This window comes from Hakea prostrata, chromosome 7, assembly GCF_041222555.1.
Source record: "Hakea prostrata isolate BN-2017 chromosome 7, UWA_Hpros_2, whole genome shotgun sequence".
NCBI lineage: Eukaryota > Viridiplantae > Streptophyta > Magnoliopsida > Proteales > Proteaceae > Hakea > Hakea prostrata.
This window is the reverse complement of record NC_142606.1, coordinates 15,095,303-15,111,482: the sequence shown is the minus strand read 5'-3', so window position 1 is coordinate 15,111,482 and position 16,180 is coordinate 15,095,303. Positions and strand designations below refer to the sequence as shown.

The 16,180-nt window shown below is 35.2% G+C and overlaps 1 protein-coding gene, 2 long non-coding RNA genes and 1 pseudogene across 3 annotated transcripts in view; 1 reads left to right on the top strand and 3 right to left on the bottom strand.

Moving 5' to 3' along the window:
- The window catches only part of LOC149010082 (ABC transporter C family member 3-like), a 32,837-nt gene that overhangs the window by 3,978 nt on the left and 12,679 nt on the right, over positions 1–16,180 (bottom strand).
- On the top strand, positions 316–2,116 carry LOC149010085 (uncharacterized). Its single transcript, XR_016174757.1, has 3 exons — positions 316–644; positions 1,399–1,455; positions 1,578–2,116. It is a non-coding gene; the product is annotated as an uncharacterized LOC149010085 (long non-coding RNA).
- Positions 5,176–7,367, bottom strand: LOC149010084 (uncharacterized). Its single transcript, XR_016174339.1, has 5 exons — positions 7,096–7,367; positions 6,285–6,341; positions 5,984–6,056; positions 5,369–5,464; positions 5,176–5,222 (listed from the first exon to the last, which is right to left on the bottom strand). It is a non-coding gene; the product is annotated as an uncharacterized LOC149010084 (long non-coding RNA).
- On the bottom strand, positions 8,220–14,291 carry LOC149010083 (putative peptide/nitrate transporter At3g43790; annotated as a pseudogene).

Here is a 16,180-nt window from a genome sequence, read left to right as displayed (position 1 = left end):
TTTTATTTCCTTCTCCTAAATTTTGATTTTTTTTGTTGGTTCAATAGGACTTTAAGGCGGGTTTTGCTTCAGTGTTGCGTAATAAATGCGCAACACTGAGCTGCCTACGGTCCGGATGAAGCCACCTCACCAAATAAAATCTCGACCGTTGAAGATCTCATGTGCTCTTGAAATCCCTTTAAGTGAGCAAACCATATAAACCGTTTGGCTGAACGGTGGCAAACCCAACCCAGCCTAACTCGACCGGACCGAACCCACTCTCTCAAATTGAGATTTCAAAAGTCGTAGATGAGAGGGAAAACCAGGGCTGTTTTTCTTTTTCGTTCGTCTTCTTCATTCGACTTCAATCCTGTGAACGAACGAAAACATAGAGAGAGAGAGAGAGAGGGGTGGGTTTTGAAGGGGAAGGCAAGGCGAAGGGCTTCAGCGAAGAACAACGACTTGTTACTTTGAACTAGTGCTTTCGTCCTCTTCATTCGACTTCGACTTCGACTTCTGTGAACGAACGAACACAGAGAGAGAAAGAGAGGTGGGTTTTGAACGGAAAGGCAAGGCGAAGGGCTTTAGACGATGAACAAGATGAATGCAAAAGCAATCAAGAAGGGGAAGGCGAAAAAAAGGGTTTCCTGCATTTCGCTCCGTCGGTAAGCTTCCATATTTTCCCTCTTTAGGGTTTTGATCTTCCTTTTTTTCTATTATTATTTCAAGCAAGTCCAACAGGATTTCTTTCTATTTGCAACTGGTCGAAAAATGTTATCAACCTCTGTAAGATATTTACAACAAGTTATCCCAAATCCATAGGTTTCTGCTTCATGTGTGGATGCAGAGCTTCAATTAGCTAAATCGATACCCAGTATGCTGGATTCAAGGAAAACGAGTTTCTGTTTATCTATCCTCTTCTTCATTTTTGTTTTTCACTATAACATTTAGAAACTATATAATTTAGGAGAACAGGACATTGAAATTTGAAGGTTTTCTTCCTACCAATTTGGCCTAATTAGAACTCATGAAACATAGGAGAAGAACAAAACAGAGCCAGTAACCTATAATGAGGATAATTTGTTTTGTTGGTTATTTTCGTGTATGGTATGCAGAGGTATATAGAGGTAGTTATCTTCTCCTAAGTGGGAAGAGGGTAGTTGATGAATGTTCCACTGTGCTATCATTTCTTACTTCTCTTCATTCATACCCTGAAACAGAATGGTATAAACCCTTACAATGTTTTGAAAAAGTGATCCCCCTCCAAACCATCCCAAAAAATGAAAATAAAATATTACCAGTATAAAATTTGTGTGAGATTTTCTGGAATACTAACGTATCATTTATTATTCACCCAGAAAAATGTAAATACCATGTTCTCTTTATGGAGTTTGTCCTAATCTTCTGTCATCTATGCAGTTGGAGAACTTCAGAAGAACTCTTATACAGTCACTTCAACAGGAGGAAGACAATTCTGTAAGATAATAGCCCCTTGTCCCTTGTCTTCTTTCTTTATTTAAAGTTTGGTAGCTAATACTGCCAATCAAGGCTTTTTCCCCTTTTCGTTCGTCTTCTTCATTCGACTCGTTGCTTTGCAGTAGCACCTGGAAAACGAGCTAGTGCTTTTGTCTTCTTCATTCGACTTCGACTTCTGTGAACGAATGAAGACAAGGAGATGTGGATTTTGAAGAGGAAATCAAGGCGAAGGGCTTCAGACGACGAAAGAAGAACCCAAAAGCGATCAAGAAGAGGAAGGCAAAAGATTAGGGCTTCCTGCATTTTGCTCCTTCGGTAAGCTTCCAGTTTCTCCTCTACCTGTTTGCCAAGCCTTCCCCAGTTTCTGTCCTTTGACATGGAGCTATCTGTTCGGCTCATTCTGGATAAAGTGAGTTATTTGCATTACCCTAGCCCCTAGTTCATTTTCTAACCTTCTTTGAACTCTAGCATCCCTTTTACCTATTTTCGTTTTTGGAATCATAGCTTAATAAAGTCTATCTCAGGCTTAGTTCAGAACAATAGTCTCTCAAAATTCAACCCACATCCCCATATATCATCCTCTATATTTGACCCCTTTTGCTACCCGAAATCTCAATTAAACCCTAACATCTACAGATCTAACTTTATTCAAGTTTCAAGTTCAAACAAAGGTAAATTTCTTGATGGGCCTGATTTAATGCTTTATATGGCTAGCTTTACCAGTTTCATTGATAATGATAGATGTTTGGGTTATGTTTTTCTTTAATTTAAGTTAGAAAACCATGTATCTTGGGGTTTTGAAATAAACTAGCTGCGTCTTGTTGGCTGTTTTTCATGCCTGTCAATCTATTTTGGCTTCTAATCTTTAATATCTGTCCTGAATTCATGCAAAGATAGAAGAAAAGAAAATGCTTGTTAGTGAAAATTTGAGATACAAGTTAAAATATTGGGTCCTTGTGACTTCTCTGTGTTTGTTTTGCTGGGAAACTAGTTTATTTGTAATGCTAATAAACCTTACGTGTAAAGAACTTGTCAAAATTCTTCAGGAGACCTATCTTAGCTGCTTGGTCTTTTCTTGCATTTGATTTGAGTGTTAATGTTCACTGGAAAGCTTTTTAGTGCTTTTTATACTTTTAACATTGATGTATATCCTCAGGAAAGGCTCACTAGACAGGAGCAACCACCTGAGGCAGTGAACAGCAATTCGATAAAAAAAAAAGTATATATATATTTATGATGAATGACATTGCCACAATTTAGATGTTAGTGTTTTCTTTGGACTTTATTTCTTACATATCATTCAATTGGTAATGCAGCTGTTCTCAACGATCCTTGACCAGGTAATGAACGACCTCAATAGCCATTATGCCCCTGAGACAAGGGCACTGCCTCGGCAACCGTGAGTAAGAGGATGGGATGACTCAAAGAAGAGCCGGGACAGTCCCATTGCTGGAAACCAGTAAATGGTTGATATAATCGTTCCAGAAGCAAGGAATTTCCTTTTGCAATTGCAAACGAAAGAATGCCTTAAGATAAGTACTAAACAAATAATTAAATCTCCGGTGGGAACATATTAAGATATTTATGTAAGAGATTATAGCAGAGCTGGAACCTTTGGTTGAGAGTCTGACTGATGGTGTCAAAGGTGGTTATATTATTTAGTAGTAAGCTGTATTACATGTGGAAGGTTGAATTTGTTGACAATAAATGTATGTATTTCTGTTTTCCAATAAATAAGAATTTACAAGGAATACTGTGATTTTTTCTTTTGGTTGTAGCAACAGTATTATTTGGGAATTGCATTTCCTCCACCCATCTTCTATATTCCTACACTCCAACTAATCTAATATAGGCCCCTTGCTCCTCACCTTTCTTTGGTTGTTGTGGCTTTTGATCTTTCTTTGGGGATCTGACTCTTGATTTGGGGATGGTTTATGTTTGAATCCTTCCATTGACACTCCAATTCTTGGTTTCGATCCAATGTGGGAGCATTTAGCAAGTCTGTGCAGGTTAGATATCTGTGCACAATTGTTGCATACACTAAACAGCATTTAGCAAACGGTTGCATACGCTAAACTTTAACTTTCAATGGGTCAAAAATGTCCTATAGTTAGGGACATTGCCATAGTATCGACACATCCTGAACAAAGTGCACTGCCAATGCCAAGTTATTTCTCAAGTTTTTTGGTTCAACAAAAAATGCTAAGTTAAAGGGGAAGAAGACCTTGGTCCTCTTTTAAAATATACAACTCATCTGTGGTGGATATAAATGTCTTATTTTACTGATCATTTACACCTAAACGTAAAAATTTAAACTAATTTTTTAATATGATCATATCACCACTATATTATTTTAACCTTAGGGAAATAAAGTTATAAATCTACTTCTGAGGAGTCTTTGTTATAGTTTCCGTTTATGAGTTTTATCCAAGTAAATAGTTTTGGTAGGATTTGGTATAATTTGTACACTTTAATTTTATTTTTAAAGGGTTTGAAAAAATATAAAACTAAAAACATGTTCAAACCTATTTTATTTTTCTATAAAATTCTTTATCAGTCCGTTCTTGAAAAGAAAACGTTATATAAGATTCCATACTTTCATATGAATAAGAATCTGGATGTGGGGTCCAAGTGATTACAGATATAGACACAAGGAGAAAACCCAACATGACCAAAAGGGAAATCTTGCTGGTGATCCATCAATGTAAATACCCATGGCATACTTTCATCTTGCTGCTGATCCATCAATGTAAATATCCATAGCATACTTTCACAATTAGAATAAAAAGGAGTTCAACACACACAAAAGAAAGAAGAAGAAGACGAGGAAAATGTTTAAATTTGCCAGTCTGTCAATTAGCTTCCTATTAATCAGAAATTCTATTGGTTGTTGATATCTGGTTCTGCTTCTTCAACAGCACGGATGAAACTTTGAGCTCCATACCTTCAGCTTTAGATACCTCAAAGAAACAACAATATCCGTGTTTTAGCTTATTGTCCTGACCAAATTTGGTCCAACCCCCACCGAAGTATCCAAGTTCTCCCGTCTGAATCTGATACTTTGACACCATGCAATCCGTAGTTCAGGTACTTTAGGCAATGTCTTTTGGAAAATTCTGTAAAGAAAGAAGACAAAATGCTAGACAAATAATATATCTAGAGCTGCATTGACTTTCGGAACAAACTGATGTAAAGATCTCATCACGAAAATGAAACAAAATGCAAATTCCTACCAAATCCATTACCCCAGAAGCCTGAAAACAGTCACAAAAATGGAGTACATTCCAAGAACTTACCAATGTCATTCCCTTCTCCCCATAAGATGGTTTCATAATTATCATGCCAAAAGGTTTTCTGTTTTATACATCTGGCTGCATAATTTGTCTTTTCTCTTTGTTGGTACTTTACCGACCTCTTACTTGAGGCCAGGATTTAAAGGTTCCATCCTTCACAGTCCTTGCTTTTGATGCGGACTGGCAAATCAGACTTTCAATCTCTGGGCGCGGTGACCCACTGCAATCAGTGGCTCGTCTTTGGTTTTGTTATTTACTTTTTCTCTTAGTAACTGAAGATCTAAAATGGGTCAGTGAAATGCTTTTATAAACTTCACTTTTTCTAAGAGTTGTTACTTCCAAAATACCTTTTTAGTGGATCGTAGACATCTTGGTCTTTGCTTCTCCTTGGGATACTGATGGAGAGACTAGCCCGGAGGGTGCCTAATTAGCCCTGTTTGTGCTGTGGGCTTTGAGATAAATGAGGTCTTGAAGCTGTCAAAATAATTGTGAAATTGAAATTGATACCATGCATGGATCAAAATAAACCATTAAAAGAAATGAAATATGTGAAGATACTGTTAGAAGCATAAAACTTCTTCTTGTCTAATAAAAGAACATAAATATGAAAGGCCACATACCATCCGTCTCACTATCCTCTGTGTATGAATTTCCTGCTTCCAAGACTGGATTCTGCCCTAAAGATGATTTTGGTGATGCTACTGAAGATTCCTTTTCTGAACAAAATCAGAGAAAACTGCTTAAATAATCTGGTGGAATGGAGGACTTCAAATCATGCACAGATTGAAGGGGAAAATTATGGTTATCAACAATCCACACTTAGATGCTTCGAGCTAAATTCTTTTAAACAGCCAAGATGCCATCACGATACTGCTGTCATAAGATAATTAAGAAGGTTTGAGTAAAAACCTAGGCTTAAATACCTATGCCAAAGTTGTATGTCTTGATCATATGAAGGGAAGAGGAAATACATGATTTAACAATTCTTGATGGGAAAGTCTCCAAAGCCAGAGTCACAATTCATAATATACAGGAATCTACTGCGTTCTCTTGGAAGCTTAAGATGTATTCTTAAACAGCCAACATATATCAGCAGCATAGAGATTCAATCCATTTGAATTCCTGCCCAAGAGATATTGAGGTGTAAAGACCTCAAAGACTATGAAAAGACAGCATAATTTCAGCCATTATGAAACAACATGCAGCAAAGAAATCAAGATAAGAAGCTAGAAGACCTCCAATGAGTGATGCAGCAGATGAATTCTCCTGTTCAAGTATTCTCTTTGTAATGGCCTGGGAGCCTCTTGCCTACAGTAGAAAAGGAATGAATCAGTGGGCATTCATTGGCACCTGCATATGTAATCAAGCATTTTTTTTCTTCTGGAACCATAGCCCATCTATGCTTTGCCAGCCCTTTAAATGAAACTTAACATAAAGCCCCATATCTACTTTGACATTCATTTAGATGAAACTTAAACCTAAAGGGGACAGGAGGAAATTGCATATTCTTGAGTAACTACAGAAGAGAATTCTTACAGAATTGTCTTCCTCCTGTTGAAGTGACTGCATAAGAGTTCTCCTGAAGTTCTCCAACTGCATAGATGACAGAAGATTAGGACAAACTCCATAAAGAGAACATGGTATTTACATTTTTCTGGGTGAATAATAAATGATACGTTAGTATTCCAGAAAATCTCACACAAATTTTATACTGGTAATATTTTATTTTCATTTTTTGGGATGGTTTGGAGGGGGATCACTTTTTCAAAACATTGTAAGGGTTTATACCATTCTGTTTCAGGGTATGAATGAAGAGAAGTAAGAAATGATAGCACAGTGGAACATTCATCAACTACCCTCTTCCCACTTAGGAGAAGATAACTACCTCTATATACCTCTGCATACCATACACGAAAATAACCAACAAAACAAATTATCCTCATTATAGGTTACTGGCTCTGTTTTGTTCTTCTCCTATGTTTCATGAGTTCTAATTAGGCCAAATTGGTAGGAAGAAAACCTTCAAATTTCAATGTCCTGTTCTCCTAAATTATATAGTTTCTAAATGTTATAGTGAAAAACAAAAATGAAGAAGAGGATAGATAAACAGAAACTCGTTGTCCTTGAATCCAGCATACTGGGTATCGATTTAGCTAATTGAAGCTCTGCATCCACACATGAAGCAGAAACCTATGGATTTGGGATAACTTGTTGTAAATATCTTACAGAGGTTGATAACATTTTTCGACCAGTTGCAAATAGAAAGAAATCCTGTTGGACTTGCTTGAAATAATAATAGAAAAAAAGGAAGATCAAAACCCTAAAGAGGGAAAATATGGAAGCTTACCGACGGAGCGAAATGCAGGAAACCCTTTTTTTCGCCTTCCCCTTCTTGATTGCTTTTGCATTCATCTTGTTCATCGTCTAAAGCCCTTCGCCTTGCCTTTCCGTTCAAAACCCACCTCTCTTTCTCTCTCTGTGTTCGTTCGTTCACAGAAGTCGAAGTCGAAGTCGAATGAAGAGGACGAAAGCACTAGTTCAAAGTAACAAGTCGTTGTTCTTCGCTGAAGCCCTTCGCCTTGCCTTCCCCTTCAAAACCCACCCCTCTCTCTCTCTATGTTTTCGTTCGTTCACAGGATTGAAGTCGAATGAAGAAGACGAACGAAAAAGAAAAACAGCCCTGGTTTTCCCTCTCATCTACGACTTTTGAAATCTCAATTTGAGAGAGTGGGTTCGGTCCGGTCGAGTTAGGCTGGGTTGGGTTTGCCACCGTTCAGCCAAACGGTTTATATGGTTTGCTCACTTAAAGGGATTTCAAGAGCACATGGAATCTTCAACGGTCGATATTTTATTTGGTGAGGTGGCTTCATCCGGACCGTAAGCAGCTCAGTGTTGTGCATTTATAATAATTAATAATGCTTATCTTGATTTCAACGAACTTCGAATAAATCTATTTTACTTAATTAGACCCATTAAAGTTCTCATGATTGTCTACTTCACTAAAGAATTTAATGCATTATATTTTGTGTGAACTAATTAATTTTCATCTTTATGTCATTTAAGTTTGTTCATATTTATTGTGTTTTTAGTATGTATATCTTATTTATTCTACTGGTATAATCCGACACATAACACCTTAGAAACCAATAAATCATGGAACTTTGAATCGATCTTCTAAAAAACTCCAAAAAAAAAAAAAAAAAAAAAAAAACCCAAGAATCAATCAGTGAGTTAATTACTACTGATGTCATATGAATGCAAATTATTTAAAGTTAAAAATTTATGTAACTAGTTTTTATCAAAAAGAATTTATAACAAGTGGACAGAGGAAATTGTTCTGGTAACTTAAATTATACAGAGGCCATCAAACACTGACATTTATTTTCAAAAAATGAAAAAAAGAAAAAAAAACAGTAAATTGAACCATCTACAGATCAGCTACTTCAAGCATGTCCATGCCATTCTCTCCATTCACAAAGTTGGAACTTTTCCTTGGAATATTTTTCACTCACGGGGTGGTGGTAGGAAAGGCCTGAAGGTCAACAGCTCCCCAACAAAAGTAATTACACTTAAAACAAAGAAAACCACTTGATCACCTGCAATTCAATAAGCTCATCATCATTATCCATTTTAGTTGGATTGAGGGATATATCATCATTATCTACCAACATAAATAAAGATTCATGCTTATGCTCAAACTAGTTCTCAAACATTCTTCCAGAGGTTGAGTGGTTCATGTCAGGGTTAAAACCCTGATAATGCAGCCCACCCTTGCAGACTGGGTGATGTGAGTTTGCAAAGCAGAGAGACTTGTGAGAAGCACTCCATCCTCTAACCAGCTAAGCTAATGCAGGGCTGTTATAAGAGGGTTTTCAATAATCCATGCATTGTATAGACTACATAGTTAAGATTCAGATTTTATACCTGGGAGAAATGAAGCATGTAGGCGCTTTTGTGCCCATGAAAAGCTGAAAACATAAAAGCCCTAGGTTATTCTTGTAGCAATTTATTTTACTTGTACCTTGCAACATGAATACTTTTTTTTTCCTATTATCCATATGAATCTAAATAAGTTTTGATCATGGTTGATGTTTGTGTTTCACATGAATACTTACATGATACCCGCCCCCGCTGGACCCAATGCTTTGAAAAGAGACATTAAAGTCATAGAAATGCCATTTGCTGCTGCTCTTCGATGTTGGGGCTGCCATAGCAACATCATGTATGATTCATCAGCAAAATATGAAGTCAAAATCACAAGAGAAAGGCACACCCAAAAGGAAAAAAAAGTTAAGACAAAGCTAAGATTAGACTAAGGAAAAAGTGAAACTCACAACTGCAACATTCTGCAAAATTAATAATCCAGTGACGGTGGACACCTGCTCGGGATTAAATTGTTAGTGAACAAGTGCTATGAGACAATCATTCAAGACAAAATTCTATCCTGTGCCTGTGCAGGCTGTGCTATACATTGACCTATGTGTGTGAAGAGACGTGTTAGCAGATAACAATAGTAGTATCTAGAGAGAACAGACAAACCATATACCTATTTCTTTCATTGGTTAGATTCATTAGATGAATATTTTAACTTTTATAATCTGACAGAGGGAATATTAGATATGTGAAGAAACAAACCTAAGACATTGGATGTCATAAAGCATGAATTCAAGAATAAAAGAAAATGTCCAGATAACGTTCTCCCTTTGACAAGATTATCACCAAATTCTACTTAAAAGTTGAAGAGAACTTAATAGAACCATCTATTTGTTTAGTTCGAAGTCCGGACTGTTGGGCTATTTAACATTGTCCTCAAATTTATACTATGAAATTAAATTGAAGAAAACATCAAACAGAGAAAAAGAATTTGCACTTAAAGACTAAGATGAAGTGATCACAATAAAGCTTCAACGGTGAAAGTTCTATGAGTAAAAGTTATTTTTTTGGGTCATAGCTAGATTTTGGGAACAATGATCCTTGAATATATGCATACAACATCCTTATGAGAGAGAGTGAGAGCTGATATATGAGAAAACATGCAGCATCAGTTGAGAACTTGATATGTACTTACAGATAGAGCATTCTTGAATATGCATACAACATTCAGTACCAAATTGAGAGCGAATCCAGATAGCCCAGCAATAAATGGGTAACTTAGTGTTAATGGAATTGATAAGAGCTGCAAAATTGAAACATGACAATTAGGCACATGTATAGAGATTGCAAATGAATGCAGTCTATCTTTGATGAGATTAAAAGCATACCGCAGAAATACGAGTAACCATTACTGGTCCAAGCCACTTCTCAGAAGGTGGAAATACGAAAAATTGAAATAGTAGAAGTCCAAATCCTATTCATGCCATAAGTAATTAGTTAGTTTGTTTCCTGAATCTATAATGACTTTGCACAAGTAGATTACAAGAAAGAAAGAAAGAAAAAAAAAATGAACAGTAAATTTCCACATCTTGGAGAATATGTAAGGTTGATTACAAGCCTGAGATTGCAAGAACTTGACCAACTGCCTGAGAAGTAAAGCTTAATCCTCCATACTTCTTACCACTAACAGCCCATAGTGAAAATATCTGGAAAGTATAAGGGTTGATTTTCAAATGGAAAAAAAATTAAAGGCTTGATGGCATTAAAATCAAAGGTGGTAAAATTGAATTGTTAGGTACATTGATGAAAGCCCATATACTTGGGGGAAGAAAAAGTTGATGACAATCTATAAGAGAATAAGAAAACAATAAAGTAATCTCCAAATAATATAAAAGCATTTAGTTTCTAGGCTTTAGTCTTTGATCTATTCCACTTCAAGAATCATCATGCTCTTGTATGCTTGAAAATATCAAACAAGATGAATTCGTAAGTCTAGAAGAGTCAAGTAATATTTCACAAGATAAAGAATATGGAAGATGGTGGGTCTCGACATAAAGTTTAGGTTTCTCCATTGTGACCTTAAAGTTATGAGATCAAGTAAGGCAACACTCTTTCTACAAAGCAGAGGCAAAAAATATGTATCTTGTGACATTTGCCAAATCCCACGATGGAAGAAGCCTCGTACATTGAGTATGCCATTTTGGATTTAGAAGATGGGAATAAGTACATTGAGATAGTTTTGAAAAAGAAAGCTCACCTCCGAGTAAGCCATCTCGTGCAATGAGAAAACACAATAGATAATAATGGTCGACATCAAGGGCCAATTCTTCAAAAGACTTTCTTTAGTACTCGATGTCTCATTTTCTTCATTTTCTACAATAGCTTCTCTCTCGTCAACTACATGTGGAAGAGTTTCATCATTTTCTTTGGGATGCATATGCAAGGTTTCCTACAAAATAATCAAATACTTTCAAGTTATCAAATAAAAGCTAAAACATAATTTATTAGAGGAATAAAAACAAAATGCATGTCTTGTAACTTACCGGAAGCCAGCAACAAACAACAAATACACATGCTGAGAATATTGATATGGCAAGACATGGTAAGAAGTACGGATACCTACAGAATATACGCTAGAAGCATTAAGCATGACAAGATCCACAGGATAAATGGAAAGAAAAAAAAAAAAAGAATGATTAAGGGGAAAGAACTAGCAAAATTTAAGTATGCGACAAACCTCCCAAATATTGAGTCTTTAGAAAAAATATGTGGGAACTTCTCTGCAGGCTAATATATCATGATAAATTCAAAAAACTTAATCAGTAAAGTTAATAAATATTTGATGAAACAAATATAAAGAGGGAAGAAGGTGGAGATACTCCATAAAAATTTCATGTTAACTTGAACGGTCTAAAATTAAAACCATGATTACAGATCATATATCAGACTTATTAGAAACTAAATAATTATGTCTTCTTTATCTTTCTGCATTTTTCATTCACCACATGTGAAAAACAAAGTTATAACGACACCACCCATTACCAAATATGAAAAAAAAAAGAAGAAAAAAAATCCTTACGAGCATCAAGAAGCTTATAAATCCTTCTAGGGTGGATTTTGGCTTAGTCATCATAAAAAACCCAATGAAAGATAAGTGTCTCTTATAAAATATGAGCAACATTACATCCTACTAGAGTCTAAATTGGAGAGCACGGAGAAGCTTATAAACCCTTTTTAGGGTGGACTTTGGTTTAGTCAATAAAACATCTAATGAAATATGAGCAATACCAAACCAACTAAAGAGCAAACTTACCTTTCTCTTACCCTAGTCAACCCTACTTGGTCATTATTTTGAAGTGTTGTTCTGTAACAAGCTCATGATGTTCACTGGAACATCTGTAGATCTTATCATCAGCTTGATGAAATAATTTAAGGTCCTATCAAATGGGTCGTTCAAAAGAATTCCCCCAATCTTCCATAAAATATTCAGTTTTTTTTTTATGAAAAATTCGGTTCAAATGCCAACCCTTCGTTTGCTTACTGGCTTCATACAATTCAGAAAATTCGAGTTCCATACCCAAAAACTGTTGAAAGAGGGAAATCTTACATATATTACCAATTACATTGATTCGACGTTGGATTCAAGCTACTCTGCCAGCATTATCTCAGGCATCCTATTCCAATTCAAAATTAAACCAGTCTAAAGCCACATAAATCCTTAATAAGAAAGTAAGAACCCAGAACCCCTCCTACGCTAAAAGGCTAGGTTTAAACCTGGTTCTCTTCTCCTGACTTCCAAAATTATTCATATTGCTTTAATTCACCCATGGTAGTCTCGTCTCTTGGTTACTCGTGTGGTTTTCCTAGATTATCTTGAAGTCATCAGAAGATAAAGGGTTCAACAATTCTTACTAATTAACTATTTTATACCCCTTGACAGTTGCTGTCCAAGTATTTCATATTTAGGAGAGTTTCTCTTGTTTTATGACTTCCTCTCTTGCCCAACAAGATTGATCTTTTCTTTTCCCCCCTCTCTCCTATCTATCAGTTATCTTTCTGCAACTCTCCTTCCCCCACTTATAATCTACTTTCCTAGCCCTGCAATAGTAGTGTCTTTCTTCTCTTCTCCTTTTTTCTCCCATAGTTACTTAGTATGAAGAGGGATATGAAGAAAGTTCATAGCAAAACTAATCCATACCTGTGCAAGATAACCTCCAATAGCTGGACCGATTAACCAGTCCCATGCCTCTTGATGTACTAACCTGGACAAATTGAGTTAACACATTACTCTCCATAAGGATAACTTTAGAATGAAAAAACAAGAAAGAAAATATATCCAAAACTAAGTTATTGTTTAATTCCAAGAAAGAAAGTTCCATACAACTGATAGTCCATGAGCACGGTATTCTTCTTTGCAAATCTCAACAGCATATGCCTGGATATAGCCAAAAGACAATGTTTATTACATGAATATTAGCTTAACAGTTCTTCCACTGATCAAATTAAGACATACCCTGATTGAACCAAGTATGCAATTGAAACCTCCAAGAATAAACCTAGCAGTAATTGCCATCCAATAATTTGAACTAAGCCCAAAGAGTGTGTTGAATATAAGCCTGACACAGATAGAGTTTGCTACTTATTAACATTTGGCAAATCAATTCTCATTTCTTAGATAAGAGATTGCTAATTGAGAGGAAAACAAAGCCTCCAAAGTACCACTAACACAGAAAATGTTCCTATCATAATTATAGGCTTTCGACCATATCGATCTGCTGCCATTCCCCATAGAGTAGAAGTTAAAGCTCTTCCAATCATAAACGAAGATCCTTTAAGGAAAAAAAAACAAAATTGCATTATTAGAAGAATATTTATATGACCAACATGTTAGAGATTCATATCACCATTGCACAAAACATTACCCATAAATCCTGCGTAGAAACCGATATCTTCCACCTTTTTTGCGATATGGAAGTCTCTAATCTGCAAATGCGTTGTAAGATACAAATATATTAATTATAAATTATAAGTTATAATGCACATAGAAGGAAAATTATTATGCAAAGTTTTAAAGGTAGCATACGTACCATAAAGTATAAGAATGGAAAGAGGGACGCAATTGGCAAAGCTGAAAAAATAGTAGAATTATTAGGGCATTACAGCAGAAAACAAGCACATTTTTTAACCTATAATTCTCTATTGAGTAAAGCACAACATAGGGGAAAAAGAAAAGATTGTAGTGGTGGTTGATTCTGTTCAGATTGTAATTTCAGGAACCAAACTCTAAATAGTTTATATGTTTACTGAATCAAAAGAAACCATGACACCATCCAACCCCTCATTGATGCTACAAAACATAACACTGATAAGCATGTCAAGAAGCAATTTCTACATTCCTGATGATCAATACCAACACCCTATTCATAAACTATTATTGCTAATGCTGGTTCATTAGTCTATGCTCGTTGGTAAATAGCTGAACGAGTCTAAAAACTAGTTATGGATCAAACACAAAAGTCAAAAAACAACCATCAGAACAAAGCATTACTCACTACTGCATAAGGAGCAGAGCCAAATGAAGGAAAGGTGCTTGAAAGGTACACCCCTTTGAGCTTCTTTCATACGCTCTGTCTTACAACCAGGGCAATTTTCATAGTAAACTGTCTCCATGGTGGGGGGAGAAGTGTGTACAAGACTTGGTTGGGTTTGTTGAGAGACCTGAGGTTGAGGAAGAAGTACACTTAGAAGAACAAAGATCAGAGAAAGAACAAACCATTCAGTGAGAGAGAGGAAGAAAGAATAGGGTTGTTGTGGGGTTGGAGAAAGAAGGTGAGGCGCATATATATAGAGCAGAAAAAGACTCTTACCTAGTGATTTGCTCAAATATCCATTCCACCAGCTTCATGAGATTCAGGTTTGTTAGGAGCAGGAAAAGACGATTGTGTAGTGCTTTGTTAAAATATCCGTTCCACCAGCTTTATGAGATTTAGGTTTGTTAGAACAAAAGTCGAGATTCAAGTAATTTTTTACTATTTTAAGTAATAAACAAAGAAGCTTCTTTTAAAAATTCTAAGAAGAGATTTACATTTCCATGTGATTTGATCAACCTACTAACACTTCAGCGGCAATTTTGTACTATTTTAAAGGATTCAGCTTCATGAGATTCAGGTTTGTTAGAAACAAAATTACGAGATAGCGAGATTCAGGTAATTTGTACTATTTCAAGTAACAAACATAAAAGCTTCTTTTAAAAATTCTACGAAGAGATTTACATTTCGTGATTTGGTCAACCTACTAATACTCCAGCAGCAATTTTGTACTATTTTAAGGGACTCAAACATAAAAGCTTCTTTTAAAAATTCTAAGAAGAGATTTACAGTTTCCACGATTTGATCAACCTACTAACACTTCATTGGCAATTTTGTACTATTTTAAGTGACTGAAACATAAAAGCTTCTTTTAAAAGTTCTTAGAAGATATTTACATTTTCCACTTGATTTGATCAACCTACTAACACTTCCGTAGCAATTGGGCGGAGCTAGGATAGAACATTAGGGGGCCTAATAATGAATTTGGATCACCTCTCTTTTGAAGAGCACTAATGTCTTTTCAACATAAATATTATGTGGGAGAAAACCTTTAAGAAATCATGAAAGAAAAATGTGGGAAAGAAATTGGGAGAAATTGTATGAAAAAATATAGATTTGAAGTCTATTAACTAAATATGGAAAAATAGTCAATTTTCATAAATTAAGTAAAAAAAATAATCAATGATTATAAATAGATCAAAAAATATTAATGGCTAAAATTCTAAACATCCAACTAATAAAACTTAAAAATTTAAATTGTTACTAGTAAGAATCGAAAATTGTAGAAAGTTTAGGGATTAAAAAAATCAATGATTATGATCCTATAAAATCAATGGATGAATTCTAACGCTATTAGTAGAATCAAAATTTTAGGAGAAAGAAGTAACAATGAATTAAAAAAATATATAAAAAATTCAGTTATACTTTCTGAAAAGAATACTAGCAAAATCGTGGGTGAGAGAGAGAGGGAGGGAAATAATTTTATAAAGAGAGAATGAATTCATGATAATTGTGGAGAACATTTAGGAAAACTCTAATGTCTGCTAACTATCCAATATTTTGTGAGACGTGTGAGAAAAAAAAAAAAAGAGAGAAAAAATTGAAAATAAAAGAGGAGATTCATGAGAGAATAAATATAAATAAAGATATGAGAGAATAAATAGGGAGAAATTCAGGAATCGTAGTTATTTTTTAATTAAAATTGAACCTATTATTCCTTAAAACTAGGGGTTTAAGAATGACATCTATACCCATCATCTTTACTTTAAACTTTTATTTTTAATTTTAAGGGGCCCAAATAGTGGTATTTTACATGTGAAGTGAGAGAAATAAGGAAAAAAAAAATATAGGAATTTTTTAAATTTAAAAAAATTCGAGGAGGTGGGTGGGCCATGGCCCCCTGGTCCCAACGTAAATTCTAATTTAGCAATGTTAGTTCATTTTTTTTGGCTCATTCGTGTTTAAAAAAAA